The 17,647-nt window shown below is 43.7% G+C and overlaps 1 protein-coding gene across 1 annotated transcript in view; it reads left to right on the top strand.

Moving 5' to 3' along the window:
• The first annotated feature begins 5,138 nt into the window (after window positions 1-5,138).
• Window positions 5,139-17,647, top strand: part of CPNE4 (copine 4) — a 687,587-nt gene continuing 675,078 nt past the window's right edge. The window contains exon 1 of the mRNA XM_086350140.1: window positions 5,139-5,672. The gene's annotated coding sequence lies outside the window, so the exon portion shown is untranslated. The remainder of the gene's footprint in view (window positions 5,673-17,647) is intronic.

Raw genomic sequence — 17,647 nt, 5'->3', positions numbered from 1 at the left:
TATATATATGAAGGGGAAGAATAGTGATCATTTTTTGGAATCTCTCACTCTGTTACCCTGCACTGTTGGGAACAATCAATGAGAACACATCTGAAGAGGCCTAGTACAGTGCCTGGTTTCCAGATGCTCTGCTGCTGCTGCTACTGCTGCTAAGTCACTTCAGTCGTGTCCGACTCTGTGCGACCCCATAGACGGCAGCCCACCAGGCTTCCCCGTCCCTGGGATTTTCCAGGCAAGAACACTGGAGTGGGTTGCCATTTCCTTCTCCAAGGCATGAAAGTGAAAAGTGAAAGTGAAGTCGCTCAGTTGTGTCCGACTCTAGCGACCCCATGGACTGCAGCCTACCAGGCTCCTCCGTCCATGGGATTTTCCAGGCAAAAGTACTGGAGTGGGGTGCCATTGCCTTCTCCGTTCAGATGCTCAGGACCTGCTAATATCTCTCTTTCCATAAATACCAACAGCAAGATCAGACACAATGGAGATCACCCTGCTGCATGCTGCTGCCAGAAGAGGTGATAGAAACAAAACAGATAAACTTTTTAGTATAGGCCTCAGCATTACTTATGCCTCTCCCAATAGGCAAGTGTTTTTAAAAAAGATTTTCAAAAGAACAAAATTACAGGCCTCACTTTTAGAAGAAAGAGGCAGTGTGGTCTTTCTCTGGCTCATCTTCCCTTTTCCTCCAAGAACACCCGCAGAATGATAGGATTTCACCTTCTCTTCTCTGGAGGAACAATGTGTTATTTTGGTCTGCCTTTGATCACCAGTGATTCACTTTAAAGGCAGTGCTGCTGGGAAAATGCAGAAAGCAGAGTTGCAATCAGGAAAATGACTATGTACAAATGACATCCTCTGACTTTCTGTCCTTGTTTCACAGGCGTTTTTTTTTTTTTTTTTTCTGGTCACTTCTTAATTCCTTTGTCCTATGAGAACCAATCAGGCTAGGAGAGTTGGGCTGGTTCCTAATTCTTTGGCCATTCTCATCAATATTCTCTCTGAGTTCTGTGGAGAAACCTGGGAAATGTCTTCCTGTGGAATCTGCCAAGGAGACATTTGACTTGAAGATGCCAAGTAGATAAAGTAAGGTTTTTGCTGACAAAGTAGGCAAAAATGATGCCTTAAGTTAAATAACCATTATTTTCACAAAATTTATCCAGAGCATGAAAATTTTGCAAAGGCTTAACTTCAACTAGTCTAACTTTATCTTAAGGAGACAAGTGGAAAAGTTGTGTATTTTTTAAAAAATAGACTTTTAATTGGGGATAATTTTAGATTTATGGAAAAGTTATAAAGAACAGTACAGAGAATTTCCATACAGTTATCACCCATTTTCCCCTAGTGCTAACAGATCATGTATATTACCATAGGACATTTGTCAAAACTAAGAAATCAACACTGGTGCATTACTATTAGGTAGACTCTAGACTGTATTTCACCAGTTTTCCCATTACATTCTAGGCAAGTAGCTGTCTCTACAACATAGTGATAGTTGCATACTGACACTCCTTAAACCCAAAGGAATGGAGTCTTCATGTACTTATCACTCTGGAGTGGTGTAGCAGAGCAGACATGATGTTGCTGAAAAGCAGAATCCCAGAACTGAAGATCAATTCAAATATCTTCCTTTTACAATGAGGAAACTGAGAGCCTGACCAAGAGGCCTAATTAAATACAAACTCAAACTATTTTATATATAGGATGAATAAATAACAAGGTCCTACTATAGCACACAGGAAACTGCAGTCAATATCCTATGATAAACCATAATGGAAAAGTATATGAAAAAAACATAGATGAATCACTTTGCTGTACAGCAGAAACTAACACAACACTGTAAATCAACTAAACTTCAATAAAGTACATTTTAAAAAAGAGAGAAATGGGATAATCTGCTCTGAAACAATAGAAAGATAATTTAGTGTTTTTAAAGTGTCACCCATGGTAAAATATAAAATCCCAGAAAGAAAATGCTCTCTGCCAATGATTTTTAAAAAGCAATGAAGAGCTAAAGGGATTCTGATGCCACCTATTGGTAGACAAAAGAATAGGGCACTCCTTCATGCCTGGGAGATTGTGACTGGCGGATAGGTGCCTGAGGTCTTCATCTTGATACAAGGTTGGAATGTGTGTATCAGTTCTCTATTGACTCTCAGCATCTTAGAAGGACTTTCTTAGAGCATTCCTCTCTGCTTTCCAGTAACACAACCCATTTCAGGCATATATAGAAACACCAGAGGAAGACATATCAGTCAATTCTCAAAATCACCTAAATAGAAAAAAGAACACATTTTATATATATAAATAACCCTAGGGGGAGGAATGCAAGATTCTTTTCTGATCCAAAGTCTCCAAAATAAGTCCTGTTATTTATAGCAGTCTCTTTGACTGGTTGAGGATGTAAAAAAGAAAAGATAAGAAAGAAAGAAAAAACGAAAATAGGAATTCAATTTCAAAACAAAATGCTCACCCTGACTCATTCAGGGAAGAATCCAAGGTTTTCAATACAGGGCACTGATTCTCTGTCTGTTTTTCCCCTTCATCATCTGTCACCCTTAAAAAAATGGGATCAATTGCATTGGTAAGAATCCCCATTTTTTTCATTTCCTGGCTTCATTCCAGTATTGCACTTGTCACACTGATGGGAGGGGTGCCTTTCATACCGTCATAGGACAGTAAGCAAATGCCTCCCCTTCTGTTATCAAACAGACCCAGTGAGAGGATCTGCACAGAACTGGAGGCTCCTTTTGCGGCTTGGGAATGCCAGTGGTGCTGTGACCTTGTGGCTTTCTTTAGATCGTTTTAACTATGTCTGTAGAGCCCAGCAGCTCAGAATCCATGAAGAGGAGAGTTGGAAGGCGGTGAATGATACAGATCGGGGGTTTTGATGTAACGGTTGTTGAAGGGACTCCAGCAAACTTGTAGTGACTGTGACCTGAGTTCATGAGCTGGTTATAGATCTTCATTTGTAGAGATGGGCTGGACTGTTAGTTTCATGGGTAAGGTGGAAGAGAATTTTGCTTTCTGTGCCTGGCAGAGAGCCTCTTTGAATTTACCTTCAGTGTAATTTTTTTCCTTGAGAAAAATAAAATCCAAATTTCTGGCATAGAGTTGCACGTGTGTTCTGCACACTGGTTTGCAGGCAACGGTTTCTAATTAGGGAGCTGAAGCCTGCTGGCAGAGGAAACCATATTTGTCACAAGTAGTGGCGCTGTGTTCAGTTTGTGTGTTTGTGCCTTTAGCACAGGGACTAACAATGGTTATACTGGACTCTCTCTGTGGTTCTGTCTGTAATTTGCTCTGTGGTTCCTGGGTATGTCATTTTTAGTTGTGCTTTCAGAGCCTGCCTCCATCAACACTATGTTCTCTGGTCTGTGCATTCTGAACACCAAAACCCTGGGCTTTTTGTAAAGATAATAAAATCTATGTGGGCAATTGGTGATGGTCAATAGAGTAGCTTACAGATTGCCTGGAAATAGTACATGATCAACATACCTTAATGCCTTTTCTCTCATCTTAATTCCTTTTCCTATAAGATGCTTGTGCTTAATAAACTCCAAGGCATTTTTGTAAATTTAACAAATGTTTATTGACTATCTGCTAAGTGACAGATATTGTAATGGCATCAGGGTTGTGATCACAAGACAACAAAACAGACTATCACTTGCTTTCATGGGACTTAGATTTCAGAGGACACAACCAACATGCAAGGAAATACATAATCACTTTCCTTTTTCATTCCCTCATTTTTGCAAATTCAATCCAGCTCAACTTCATCTCCAAGGCTACTTCTTTATTAAACTGGAAAGGAATATTTTCTTACTTAGTATTTCCACATTCAGTAAACATATGCTGACTTTGCCTGCACAGCATCTATTCCTCATTTTCTTGTAGTATGACAATGAATTTCCTTTAGGGAACCATCCTGTGTCTCATGCTCAGTTGCTGTGGATCAGGCGGAGCTCCACTTCGGCTCTAGAAGTGCAGCAGAGTGCAGTGAATGCTCCCCAGCTCTGTGGAAGGCCATAGCATCAAGGGAATCCTGTGAAGCCACAATGATTGACTTGTGCTTAACCACCTGATCCAAGTTTCTCCAATCAAAGTGAATCAAAGGCAATTACTATACAGAAAAGCTCCCTAAGTTGTGGCTGAAGGTCTCCAGACCTTAAAAATGGCATACTTGAGAGGTAACCTGGGGGAAGAGAAATATTATATTTTTCTTTCTGAAGTCTCTTCCTCTGCCTCTCAAAGATCTTTCTAATTGGCTCTACAGAACCACGAGTGAGGTACCTGTTCCTCATCCAATTATTTCTTTTCTGGCCTTTGAAATTTAGAACACTGTGGTTGGTAAAAGTCTTTGGCTGATAACCTCTTTAAATGAAGAGAGGTCTTGTTAGACGTGCCTTCAGAAGATGGGGAGGAAGACGCAGCTATGTCCCTGTCTCCCTGTCCACATTGTGTGTAATATCCTCCATGTCATCCCAAATCGGACAGAAACAAATTTTTCTAAACCTTATGGATTCTGAAGTCCAATGTGTAGTTCTGACAATACCTTCTATGCTGAGAGAACGTAACTGTCTAGTTTATCTACAATTGTGGAAACAATCAAGAGCAGCTCACAGTATACACCTGAAGCACTCACTCACTTGCCTGAATTTGACCTTCGTTTGGAGCAGAAAAGTCAATAGTTACACTTTCTTTCTAAAGTGCTTCATAACATGTGGTCATGGTTGACCTCTTAACATAAGATGGCATGTTTATACTTATTTTTAAGCAGTGGTATTCCCCAAGCATTTCTTTATCTTATATTATTTGTAAAGTGGATGTATTCCCGAAGATATTATGAGATGAAAAAGAGCCTCAATGTCCATTCATTTATTCATGCATTTATTTACTAAAAAATAACTACCAGGCTCCTACCATATGCCAAGCAGTCTTGTAGACATAGAGGATTCAGAGATGAGCGATCTCGTCACCGCTTTTGGTGGCAGTTGAGCATCCATCCAAGAAGTTTCCAGGAATGGGTGCAAAGAGTAGCATCACTGCTACCTCTTTCCAGATATTTCCGATTTCCTCTGAAATGAAGAGGAGGTCTCTAGGGTAACTTGACCCCAGGATTCCGAGGTGAGCGACTGGGCCTCTCGTGGAGCTAGGGCTGCAGCTGCCACCAGTGTGACCGCTATCCAGGACTCAACAGCTGTTCAGGATCCGCTCCCGGAGGGCGGGGCAGCGCCCTCGGCTCCCGGCCGCGCCCTCCTCCGAGGCCCCCAGGGGGCGCTCGCTCCCAGGCCTCAGAGCCTGCAGCGCGCGGGCGGTGGGGCCCGCGGGTTTCGTCAGAAGGTGGAAGCTCTCTGCCGAGCCGTAGTTCCCCGCCGCGGGGTCGCGCCCTGCTTCCTCCCTCCCGCTCCGCCCCCCTCCCCAGCGCCCCACCCCTCTCCCGAGGTGAGCGAGGGCCGAGCGGCTCCGCCCCCGCCCCCGGCATGGAGCCTGGGTCCCCGCGCAGCCCGAACTCCCAGCTCGGCGCCTCTTCGATCAGCGGTTGCTGAGCTGCCTAAGAGCCCGAGGGGAGGGCGGCACGACCCCCGGAGCCCGACCGCGTCCCCGCCCCCGGCCGCACCGCAGCTGCGTTCAGGTCGCCCGCCGAAGCCCAGTCCGCCTTCGGGGGCCCGCGCCAGGTAAGTTGGTCGGGACCCTGCACCGCGTACCGGGCTGCGGCCGGAGACCAACTTTTGAGGTGCGGGGCTTCACTCCGAGCTGGCGCTGCTGTCTAGGAAGAGCTGCGCGCAGCGTCTTGGTCCAGGGGAACTTCGGTCCCTCCCCTCGCCCCTCTCCTCCGCCCGGCAGGCTCGGCTGGTGGAGGTTGGGGAGGGGGTAGATCTGCTAGTCCAGAGGGAATCGGGACCTGGCGGCGCAGAATCTATCCTCCTGACGGCGGGAAAGCGAGGAGGATGGGGTTGGGTGTTGTGCGGGGTCCCGGGGCTGGAGCGCCGCGGTGAGACTCAGCTTCTCAGCCTCCTAACCTCCCCTCCTCCTCCCTACCCGCCTTACGATAGGGTGCGATAATACTTAATTGTATTTCGGGCTCTCTGGCTTAAAACTCATCCTTGGTCCTCAGCTTCCTTGATTCAGCCACGTCCCTCTGCACTCCCTCCTCTATTAAATAAAGTACCACGGGGAGGGAACGGGGTTGGGACTGAGGGACCTCAGAAGCGCTGGCCGCAGCCCACTAAAGAGGTCGGGACCAAAGCGGTCACAGAAGCCCAAGGACCCTTAGGGTGAAATTGAAGGGGACAGTTAGGAGTTGGTACCTGCGGGGTCAAGTGTGTAATGATCACCGTCGTTTGGGGAGGAGGCTGACGTCTGAAAAGTGCTGTTAGGAAGATCCATTCCTCCCTCGCCTTGAAGGACGAGGGTGGGCTTTAAAGGTTTCAGTTCCCCCACGCTTCCTCCAGGTCCCACTGCTCCTCTAGCGGCCTTGGAAGCCTGACTTCCAGCCTCCAAACTTGCCAGGCTCCCGGAAGAATCCAGGTTGAAGAGATGGTCCCTAGGGGCTCGAGCTTAAAAAGTGTTGCTCCCGGGGTACCGGAGGTGGAGGGAGGAAGGGCGAATGGTAGAGCGGTGGTGTACTGAGGGATAAGTGTCCCAGGAGACTTTAAGAGAGAAATACCCTCCACCCACGCCCCCCTGCAACTGACCCATTGATACCAGAGGATTTTAATGCCTTTTGGAGCTGATGCTTCTGCTTCTTTCCTCCTCTATTCAAAACTATGCAGAACCAGCTCCTCATCCTCTTGCTGCTTTGCCAGGATTTTTAAAGCACTGCTGTGGCTCACTTGGTTTTTGGTTCCCTAACCAGGAGTTTTGAGCTGTCCAAGGTATTTTAAAGTGTTCTCCTGAAACTGATACTAAACCCTATTCTTTTGGAAAAGCTACCTTCACTTCAGAGGAGATGTGCTTTTCTCCCCATTCTTTCTCTTTATTGCCCTCTTAACAATCTCTGTTCTCAAAAAAAAAAAAAAAAAAAACAAAAAACAAAACCCAATCTCTGTTCTCAAGGACCGGTTCTGTGTTTTACTTTTTTGCTTTATGTTAAAACAACCTTCCCCCCTGCGCTTTCCCACTCCCCCCACCCCTGGAAGAAAAAAAAAAAAAAACTTTCCTAGAACACAGGTGTTTCAAATCCATGCCACTGTTTTGTACTTCTTGTACACTGGTTGAAAAGACCCTGATGCTGGGAAAGATTGAAGGCGGGAGGAGAAGGAGATGACAGAGGATGAGATGGTTGGATGGCATCACCAACTCAATGGACATGAGTCTGAGTAGGCTCTGGGAGTTGGTATGGACAGGGAAGCCTGGTATGCTGCAGTCCGTGGGGTCACAAAGAGTCGGACATGACTGAGTGACTGAACTGACTGACTGGTTATGCTTCATAACGATCCCCTCAAAAGCCAGAGGCAAACAACTTTGCTTACTTCATTTGATGTTCTTCAAGCTTAGGAAGGTTCTGTTTTTATTACCCAGCAGATAAGACAGAGCTCTGGATGGCTGTGGTTGTGATTGGATAACTTCTGATGTTTTCATTTCTCTTACTAAACTTCTGCTTCTAGGTTAAATTCATTTTATTATCAGTCCATTTTTAAAGAAAGACTGACAAAGTTACTCTAATAGATAGGTCTGAGTTCAGAGCAGATGAAAGGTACCTACATGTAGAGAGGTGGATAAAAATAGGTTTGGCAAGTCCAGCCAGGACACTTGTGTTCATTGTGCATATTAATAAAGGCCAGGATCTCCTCATTTATCTCTGGAGGGAACTTCTGAGGATTTTATAGGACCAAACTCAAACCACATGAAAACTAGGTGATTTCCCTTAAGCATTACATAAAAGGAAGTATCCCTCCATAGTGGGAGTGGCTGTTGAATCCTGGGCTGGTTTTAACTGGTTCAATGAGAAGTTGTTTAGTCACTAAGTTGTGTCTGACTCTTTTGCAATCCCATGGATTTAGCCTACCAGGCTCCTCTGTCCATGGGATTTCCCAAGCAAGAATACTGGAGTGGGTTACCATTTCCTTCTTCAGGGGATCTTCCCAACGCAGGGATTGAAACCTCATCCCTTAAGTCGCCTGCATTGGTAGGTGGCTTCTTTATTACCAAGCCACCAGGAAAACCATCAATCAGAAGAGCTTTCCTATAATGGAACCAAAGGTCTGCTAATGTGTTACCCTGTGAAAAGGTTCACGGATGTCAAACCTATACCATTCCTGTGAGTGCTCATCCTGGCATAATTTATTGGGAGCAGTGAGCTTCCCAGCATAAGACAAGCAGTTTCCTACAGTTTCTGAATATCTCTTTAAAAATAGTTGCTCTGAGATTTGTGTGTTTCTTTTTATTGATTTATTTATTTTTAAATTGAAGGATAATTACTTTACAGAATTTTGTTGGTTTCTGCCAAACATCAACATGAATCAGCCATATGTCCCCACTCTTGAACCTCCCTCCCATCACCCTCCCCATCCCACCCCTCTAGGTTGTTACAAACTTCCTGTTTATCTTCAGGCCTCTGGTAGTAGCATGGCATTGTGCTTGAATCACTGATTTGTCTTAAGGAGACCCTGCTTCTGGAAGTTCTGATTTAAAAATGCCTTATCCGACAGGTTTCTTGATCTGCATGTGGGCATCTGATTTTAAAATATTGTACTTTAGTTAGTGGGAAGCAAAGTTGTTATCTGTTTCCAGAGTAGTTTTATGTAGTATTGCAGGAAATAGAGGCTGTATCCTTCTCATTATCCAATGATTGAGTCCACTATCATGACTGAAAACCTTTAGATTCTACTAGCTAGAAGGAATCACAGAGGGGGGAAAAATAGGTCAATGGTGAAATCTTTATTCTCATCTATATTGGAATCTTTTGAAACTCAGCTGAAGATATTTATAGAGTTTGCACCATGCATCTTCTCTTTGCAAGTTTTCTGAAATATAATACACTGGACCTTTAACCACCTTTATTCACATAAAGAAAGGATTTTTCCATTTGGAGGTAAACACATTGGTGGTTAGTAGTTAATATTGTGTATAATCAGTGTCCCATGCTTTCACAGGGGCCTCAATCCAGAACAAAAACATAAGAGAACTCTGGTGGTACCAGCCTCACTGGTTGAGAGAAAGTCTCTAAACCAGTTTGGAAAGTCACTTCACAAATCTTTGTATTTTTAAATCAGAGATGTGACCAGAGGATCTGTATTTCATGCATTTTGAAAAGGGGCTGAATTTATTCTCTATATTTACTTTTTCCATTTTTGTCATGTTAATATTTAATAAAAAGCAACAACAACAACAAAACAAAACAAAAAACAAAAGCTTCTTTGGATCCCTGCAGTAACCCAAAGTCATATTTCCTTGGCAACAGTAGCCAGTATATTGGAGTCACAAAATATCTATCAATAAAGAAAAGTTTCAATGCACTTAAAATGTCACATAGTTCAAGACCATCCTGCTGCTGCTGCTAAGTCACTTCAGTCGTGTCCGACTCTGTGTGACCCCATAGATGGCAGCCACCAGGCTCCCCCGTCCCTGGGATTCTCCAGGCAAGAACACTGGAGTGGGTTGCCATTTCCTTCTCCAATGCAAAACCATCCTATAGTGCATTAAAACTGACCTGCCAGTATATGATAATAGAGTTGCCTTTAACTTTGCCTTTCTTCTGATTGAATGTAGATAGTAAAGACAGATTATAGAACTTTTAATTCTTTTTAGCATGTTCTAAAAATTCTAGAATGGTCTTTCTTTTGAGGAAGCATGTTATCAAAATTAAGGGGGCTGGAGTAACATATCCTTTCTTTGAGTGAGAAGTTCTTGTGGAGGTTGGTAAAATCAAGCCCAATCAATGAGTCAGGCAAAATGTTATATTTTCTGTGTTATTTGAAATAGACAATATATAGTAGAACCTCAGTTAGCATTAAATTCAACCAATCTGCTAAAACTTGTGACTGCAGAGTAAAAACATAGTAATGCCTACATATACTTTTAGTCTTTTCTGTACTAGAAATCACATTTATGTGGGAGCTTTCTGCTACGAACTACTAAATATATATGACATATAGTATATGTTTTCCCTAAGTTAACAAATGCTGGGAAGTCTTTTCTTTGGAGTTGTAGTCTTGGGAAAGCGAAAGCATCTTGAGAACCACTAGCTTTTGAACTGAGTAAACAGAGAAGGACTGAAGGCAAGTCTTGAAGAGTGGAAGGTGATAAGGATGACTTAGTTGGGAAGGTTTATCCTTGTTCTGTGATTTTGGTGCCCTTGTATGGGTGGAGGAGCCCCTCTAAGCTGGGCTGTGGTGGGCTTATCTCTGAACTGTGAACAACAATTATATCACTTTGACTCTTTGACTGTCAGAACCAGAAGAGAGCTTAGGGATCATCTCTTGACTCCAGCTGTTTAATTTGACAGATGTGGGAACTGAGCCTCAGAGAGATGACATGCTCAAGATCAGGGAACTCACTAAGCAACCCTCTTGATTACTAAGCAAGTCTCCTGATTCTGAGAAGAGACTCACATTCCCTGGAGATAATTGCTGTGGTTGTGGCCATGGGTACTGATGATCTTGACCAAGTCCAAGTCGGGGATGATGGTGGGGGAAGGGCTCTCCTACCTTCATTGGCTGTCTTGAGTCTTAATATTTTGCTCTGTCTTGGAGCCAGTGCAATATTTACCCAATAGATGTGATTCAATTTGAACAAAGTCATTGTCTGCAGCCATCCCTGTTAATGTGCATGTTTTGTGAAGAATTGCTCATGCTCAGTCCTAACTGTCTATTTTAAATGTCACAATTGAGTCAATAAAGTAAATAGAGATTTTATGTGTATCCAGTTTAAGAAAATCCACAGGGGAATCCTTTATTCTGTCTTAAATGGAAGATCCATTCAAAAAGAACAAACTTTCTAAAATGTTGCTTTTCCTTCTCTGGCTCAGAACATCATATTGCTGACTTTCTTCTGACTTAGAAAACTAGAGCTGCTGCTTCAAACATTAGGAGGAAAATGTAGTACTTAAGGTTAATTCTAGAAGCAACCTTCTCAGGTTTAAGGTGTATTGACTAAAAAAGCTTCCTTCTTCAAGAGATGCTAACCTCTGTAGGGCACTTCCTTGGAGAAGAGGACCAAAATCAGGAGGGCTAGTGCCCGAGGCGAGTGCATCCCCAGACCTGAAGAGGGAGGAAGGAGGAAGGGCTGAGAGATGGCATTAGAGCGGACCGCCGCTAGAGGGCGCCGGAGCACCAGCGGAGCCCTCCTGCAGCTCCCAGGCCGGACCTCCTGGCTGGGAGCTGGGGTTGGAGATGGGGGTGACAGAACCCCAAGGAAATGCCCAGAGGAGAGGGGTTGGTTACGAGCCACCTCTGACTCTCTGGCTCAAACCGCTTTGCTTCACAGAGGAGACAGAGATCTGCTTTCAGTATAGCCTGGTTGGGTCCTAGTGCCTGAATACCTGACACGCTGTCTACAGCCTCACAGCCCTTTGTTTCTCTGGAGGCAGGACTCCAGACCCAGAAATGCCTGACTCGAATCTCGGGCTTGCAGGTTTGCAAGCTGCAGGTCTGCTTGTGGTGGTGAATGTGGAGTGTGTAGAAGTGGTCTTTCAGTGCACAGGCTGTGCTCATCCCTGAACTTTCTCTTGAGAGTTCTCCCTAAACTTCCTTCTTCCCTTTCCATTTGAGCCTTTTCCTCCTGTCCCCATACCCCTCTCTTCAGCAGAAGGGTCTCACGCATCCATCTGTCGAACAATCGCTGAACACAGCCTCTATGCTCTAGGCTGAGTTAGGTACTGGAATCAGTCAATATGGAGTTCCCCTGGTTTGGAGTTGTGGCTTGAGGGGCAGATGGTGATTATGAGAGAGAGATGAATAACCATGTGGGTTGAAAGAGACTGAGTCATTTGCTTTGTCTCAGAGACCCTGGGAAATGGTCTCTCAAGTTCTTTACACTCATGTTTTTTCACCTCCCTACATTTTAAGGAATCTGTTGTATAGAGGGTAGTTCTGAGGAAGGGAAAAGGGGATGAAATCTTTCTCAGCATGTGCTTTGGTTTATATGTATATTTAACTGTGCTAATAGAGGTTCTTAAGTCCAACCAACTTGTACTACTGCCCTCTATGTGTTGTTTTCATGAATATCATTAAGATAAATGCCTATATAATTGACTTAATTTCACTTAAGCAGAAAAATGATTTTTAAAGGAAAGAGAAATATAACAGCAAAATCCTTACTTCTAAAGGTTGGGTCTGAAACAACCTAAATCAAGGTTCTGTTTTTCAAGTATTACAGATGTGGTCAATACAAATAACAAAAATGAAAAATAACGAGGGCAGGAGAATGGTTGAAAGAAATACTTTATCATTAAAGTGAGAGAACACTGTTTATTAGTAAGCACTGGGGAAAACTGTTTATTAGTAGGCACTGGGGACAGAGGATGCCTGATTTGATGTCTTTGTTTTATTTGTGCAGTTATTTCAATGAGTCACTTGAAGACAATATGGGGAAACAAGGTTTGTGCCGGAGGTGGTGGGGTTTTTTAAATTTAACTTTTATTTTATTTATTTTTGGCTGTGCTTGGGCTTCCGTGCTGCACGAGGGCTTTCTCTAGCTGTGGCAGGTGAGGGCCACTCTAGCTGGGGTAGGTGAGGGCCACTCTAGCTGGGGTGTGCAGTCTTCTCCTGTGGTGGCTCCTCTTGCTGTGGAGCACCGGCTTTCGGTGCACAGGCTTCCGTGGTTGGAGGTCTCGGGCTCTACAGAGTGCAGGCTCAGTAGCTGTGGCGCATGGGCCTAACTGTTCTGCAGCACATGAAATCGAATCCAGTGTATGGGCAGGTGCGTTCTTAACTATTGACCCGCCAGCGAAGTCTGAGATGGTGTCCATATGAAACCAGGGATGGCCAGCTGGGCCAGGTGAGTTAAGTTTACTTGGCCAGGTAGATAGCAGCACTCCGGGAAAACCAGGGTTGTCATTCTTCTGCTGGTGCCCTGTAGGTTCTGTGACTTGATTGATTGTGAATTATGTTGGTGGGAAGGCCTGACCAGAGAAAAAGGGTGGAAACAGTTGATTTGGGGAGCAGCTAACAACATTCATCACATTTCATAGCATGGCTGAGTTTTAAAGAGACAGGAAAACAAACACTTCATACAGAATCAGAGAATGTGAGGGCTGATTATAATCTCATAAAATTAGGAACACCTCTTCCCATTTTCCAGTTGAGGAAACAGAGGCCCAGCAAGATGAAATTCATTATTCAGCCTGCACCCATTTCTCCTCCCAACTACGTGCTTCCCAGGAGGCAGAATTCCTCTTGTCTTGCTCACTGCTGAACCCCAAGCAGGGCCAGGCATCTGGCCGCTGCTCCAGAAAGTTTGATCAGTTGCATTAATAATGCTATTTCTTTTTCTCTCACTCTTATTCTGGATCACTAGGCTGTAACATAATTGATAAAGATAAATATTTATTGAGTTTTTTTAAGATAAAGGCTTAGGCTTAGAAGGTAAACAGACTTGGTTCAGATCCTGGTTCTGCCACTCAACAGCTGTTTGGTTTTGGGAAGATTACTAAATCTCTCAAGTTGTATTTCTTCATTTGTAAAAATGAGTATAAAACTGTGTAAGGCAGCAGAGGACCTGGACTGGTCTTTCTCAGTCTTCCATTCCTGCTCTGTTCTTCCTAGAGAAGATTAAAGGGGGATATAATGCTTTTTGAAAAGGAGTTTTAATTTCTTTCAGATAAAACACATTTGCAGAAAAGATTATTCCACTATAGAAATATAAATACCTGCTGCTGCTGCTAAGTCGGTTCAGTTGTGTCCAACTCTGTGCCACCCCGTAGATGGCAGCCCACCAGGCTCCCCCGTCCCTGAGATTCTCCAGGCAAGAACACTGGAGTAGGTTGCCATTTCCTTCTCCAATGCATGCACGTGAAAAGTGAAAGTGAAGTCGCTCAGTCATGTTCAACTCTTAGCAACCCCATGGACTGCAGCCCACCAGGCTCCTCCATCCATGGGATTCTCCAGGTAAGAGTACTGGAGTAGGGTGTCATTGCCTTCTCCATAAATACCTGAAATCACTATAAATACATATTCCATGGGTTAGATATTAGCTCTATTTTATAAATAATTGGACTAATGCCAAAGCACTGGAAATGGGGGAGGAAGAAGACTCAAACCTAGGGTGCCCCCATCCCATTTTCAGGACCAGAGAATTGTTTTTGTTTTTTTGTATCTCCATTTCCATAGGATATTGACTATAGTTCCCTCTTGTATACAGCAGGGCCTTGTTTTTTATCCATTCTATATAATAGTTTGCTTCTGCTAATCCCAAACCCCCAATCCATCTCCCTGACCCCCTCTCCTGTGGCAACCACAAGTCTGTTGTATATGTCTGTGAGTCTGTTTCTATTTGATAGATAAGTTCATTTGTATCATATTTTAGACTCCACATATAAGTGACATCATATAATATTTACCTTTCTTTGTCTGACTTATTTCACTTGGCCTGATAATCTCCAGATCCGTCCATGTTGCTGCAGATGGCATTCTTTCAGTCTTTTTTATGGCTGAGTAATATTTCATCGTGTATGTATGTAGCACATCTTCTTTATCCGTTCATCTGTTGTTGGACACTTAGGTTACTTCTGCATCCTGGCTATTGTAAACAGTGCTGCAGTAAACATTAGGATGCCTGTATTTTTTTCAAATTATGGTGTTGTTTTTTCCCAGATGTATACCCAGGAGTGGAACTGCTGGATCATATGGCAACTCTATTTTTAGTTTTTTAAGGAAGCTCTGTACTGTTCTCCGTAGTGGCTGCACCAATTTACATTTCTGAAAACAGTGTAGGAGAGTTCAACCAGGGTGTTTTTTTAAAATCCATGTTTCGTGTGGTCTTTGTATCTCATCTGTCCTTCTGTGTCTGAGTCAAGAAGGCCCAAATCCTCCCTTTTCACATCCTCCTGAATGGCTGCTCTCTAGCCCGTTGTGTGGCACTGGTATGCACGAGTGTGCCTGCCACCCCAGGGTACCATGGGCTTCGTCAGGTAGTGGTCATGGTGTGTGCTGCTTGCTGTGGCCAGAGTGCTTAGAACCTTCTGGTACGTAGGGTGTTCCTTCTATGTGTGCCTGTTTCCTTATCTTACATCCTTGCATCTGAGTCAGGTTCATTAGTAACTGCAGGGTACATTTAATTCCCTCAAAGTAAACTCCACACCCTCGATTACTTGTTAAAAATACTCATATTGCATTTTGATTGCTCGCTTTCTATTATATAATCTAATGTGTGACATTGTACAGATATATTACTGTATGATGTTATAATGTCATGTATTATACTTGGTGAACAATTTATGGGAATTTTTTCAAAAATCATTTTGACTTTGAATCATAGCCCTTACCTAAAATGTGGTCTATTATATTGTGTTCTGAGTGGGTAGGTAGAATCATTAGTGTTTCTGAGTTTGAATTCCAGCTCTGCTTAATCTCTTGAAGGTCAATTTCTACAGATGTAAAATGAGAATAATGTGAGAGCCTATGCCCTGGGGTTGCTGTGAGCCTTAGAAGATATGTGCATCCCAAGATCTGCTAATATTGTGGGCTCATGGAGATTCCTCAGATTGTCAGTTGTTGGCTGATGGCATCCCTCAAAGGTTAGTGTTTAGGAGCAATTACCCTAAAGGCAGTGGTTTGCTGTGTTGTGAGGGAGTTGTGAAAACTAGAAGTGTGTGACGGGACAGTAGAAACTAGCAGTAAAATGTGTGCTCTCACAGCTTCTAACACAATCATTCACCGTCCTTCCGTCCCCCTCACCTCTGTTTCCACACACAAGTTTTGTGCCTAGCCACAGAGATGACTCAAGGACTGTGCTAGGGTTTCTCCAAGGTAAAACCGCCTGCTGATTCCAGATTTACTTCAAATGCAAAGTATGTTTAGCACTGGCCCCCAGATACACAGCCAGAATACACAATGAATCACTCTGCCCAACAAGACCTCACATCAGACATTTATTGTATTTATATATCTCCTGTGTATGTGTGTGGTGGGGGGCAGGGCATGCTCAGTCATGTCTGATTCTTTATGATCCCATGGACTTTAGCCCGCTAGGCTCATCGGTCCATATTTTCCAGGCAAGAATACTGGACATGGGTTGCCATTTTCTTCTCCGGGGATATATCTCCTATTTTCACTCAAAAGATTCTGGGCAGCCAGCAACAGATAGCATATTGGGTACACTGTACTGTCAAATCCACAATGCTACTAGCACAAGCTTTCTTTTTTTAGGGAGACCCCATTCATATTGTAAAACCATGGTTCTCATGCTGGAGAAGGAATCAGGAAATCTCCTGCAGGCCTCTTGTTACAGCACAGGTCTGTGGGCCCCACCATCAGGGTTTCTGATTTGGTGGGTATAGTGTTGCTGCTGCTGCTGCTGCTGCTGCTAAGTCGCTTCAGTCGTGTCCGACTCTGTGTGACCCCATAGACAGCAGCCCACCAGGCTCCCCTGTCCCTGGGATTCTCCAGGCAAGAACACTGGAGTGGGTTGCCATTTCCTTCTCCAATGCATGAAAGTGAAAAGTGAAAGTGAAGTCGCTCAGTTGTGCCCCACTCCTAGCGACCCCATGGACTGCAGTCTACCAGGCTCCTCCATCCATGGGATTTTCCAGGCAAGAGTCGTGGAGTAGGGTGCCATTGCCTGCTCCAGGGTATCGTGTTAGAGTCAAATAATTTGTGTCTCTGACAATATCCCAGGTGATGCTGATGCTGCTGGTTTGGGAACCACACTTTGAGATCCAGTGCCTTAGATACGCACTTTATTTGGACAATCTGTGAATTTTCTCTCCTGTGGGGTGTGACTGAGAATAGTGTTGATGATGAGAAAAGGGATCTGACATTTACTGAGCACCTGTGACATTTGCCATATTCCAGGTACCTCAGCAGCACTTTACACATATTATCGTAGTTAAGCCTCACAACTGCCCCACCAATCAATTCATAATTATTTATTGAGACCCTGTCATGTATGTGCAGTGCTAGGTGCTAGGGATATGGAATCAACACCACAGACATAATCAGGGAAACATGCTTGAGCAGATAATTATGAGGGTGATTAGTCTGATCCATAGAAAATGGAAGATCAGACAGTTAAGTAACTGGACTAAGGTTACACAGCTAGTGGGAAACAAAGGAGACAACCTTAAAAATCATTTTACTCAAAAATGTACAATCCCTCCACTAAAGCAGAGGTTCTTAGATTTTTGGTTTCAGGTCACCTTTATACTCTCATAAATTATTAAAGACCTCAAAGATTTTTTTGCTTACTTAGGTTATATCTATCAACATTTACAGTATTAGAATATAAAACAATGTGGTTCATACTTTGAGCACTGCTACACTAAACCAGGCTGCAAATAGTACCATTTTCTTATGCTCTAAACCCTGACTTGTTTTAATGACTTCTGTAAGCCATCAAAGATAAGAAACTTCTCCTAAACTATTTTTTTAAAGCACAAGTCTTTTCTTCTAGTGCTGATGGCTTCCTAAAGACAGGGCTGACCTGCTTTGGAATCACAAATGTGTGTTTGTGAGACTTCCCTGGTGCTCTAGGGGCTAAGACTGCACTCCCC

The sequence above is a fragment of the Bos grunniens genome, chromosome 1 (genome assembly GCF_055505025.1).
Source record: "Bos grunniens cultivar Pamir isolate PY7600 chromosome 1, Bosgru_T2T1.0, whole genome shotgun sequence".
Classification (NCBI taxonomy): domain Eukaryota; kingdom Metazoa; phylum Chordata; class Mammalia; order Artiodactyla; family Bovidae; genus Bos; species Bos grunniens.
This window is presented reverse-complemented; position numbering and strand designations above follow the sequence as displayed.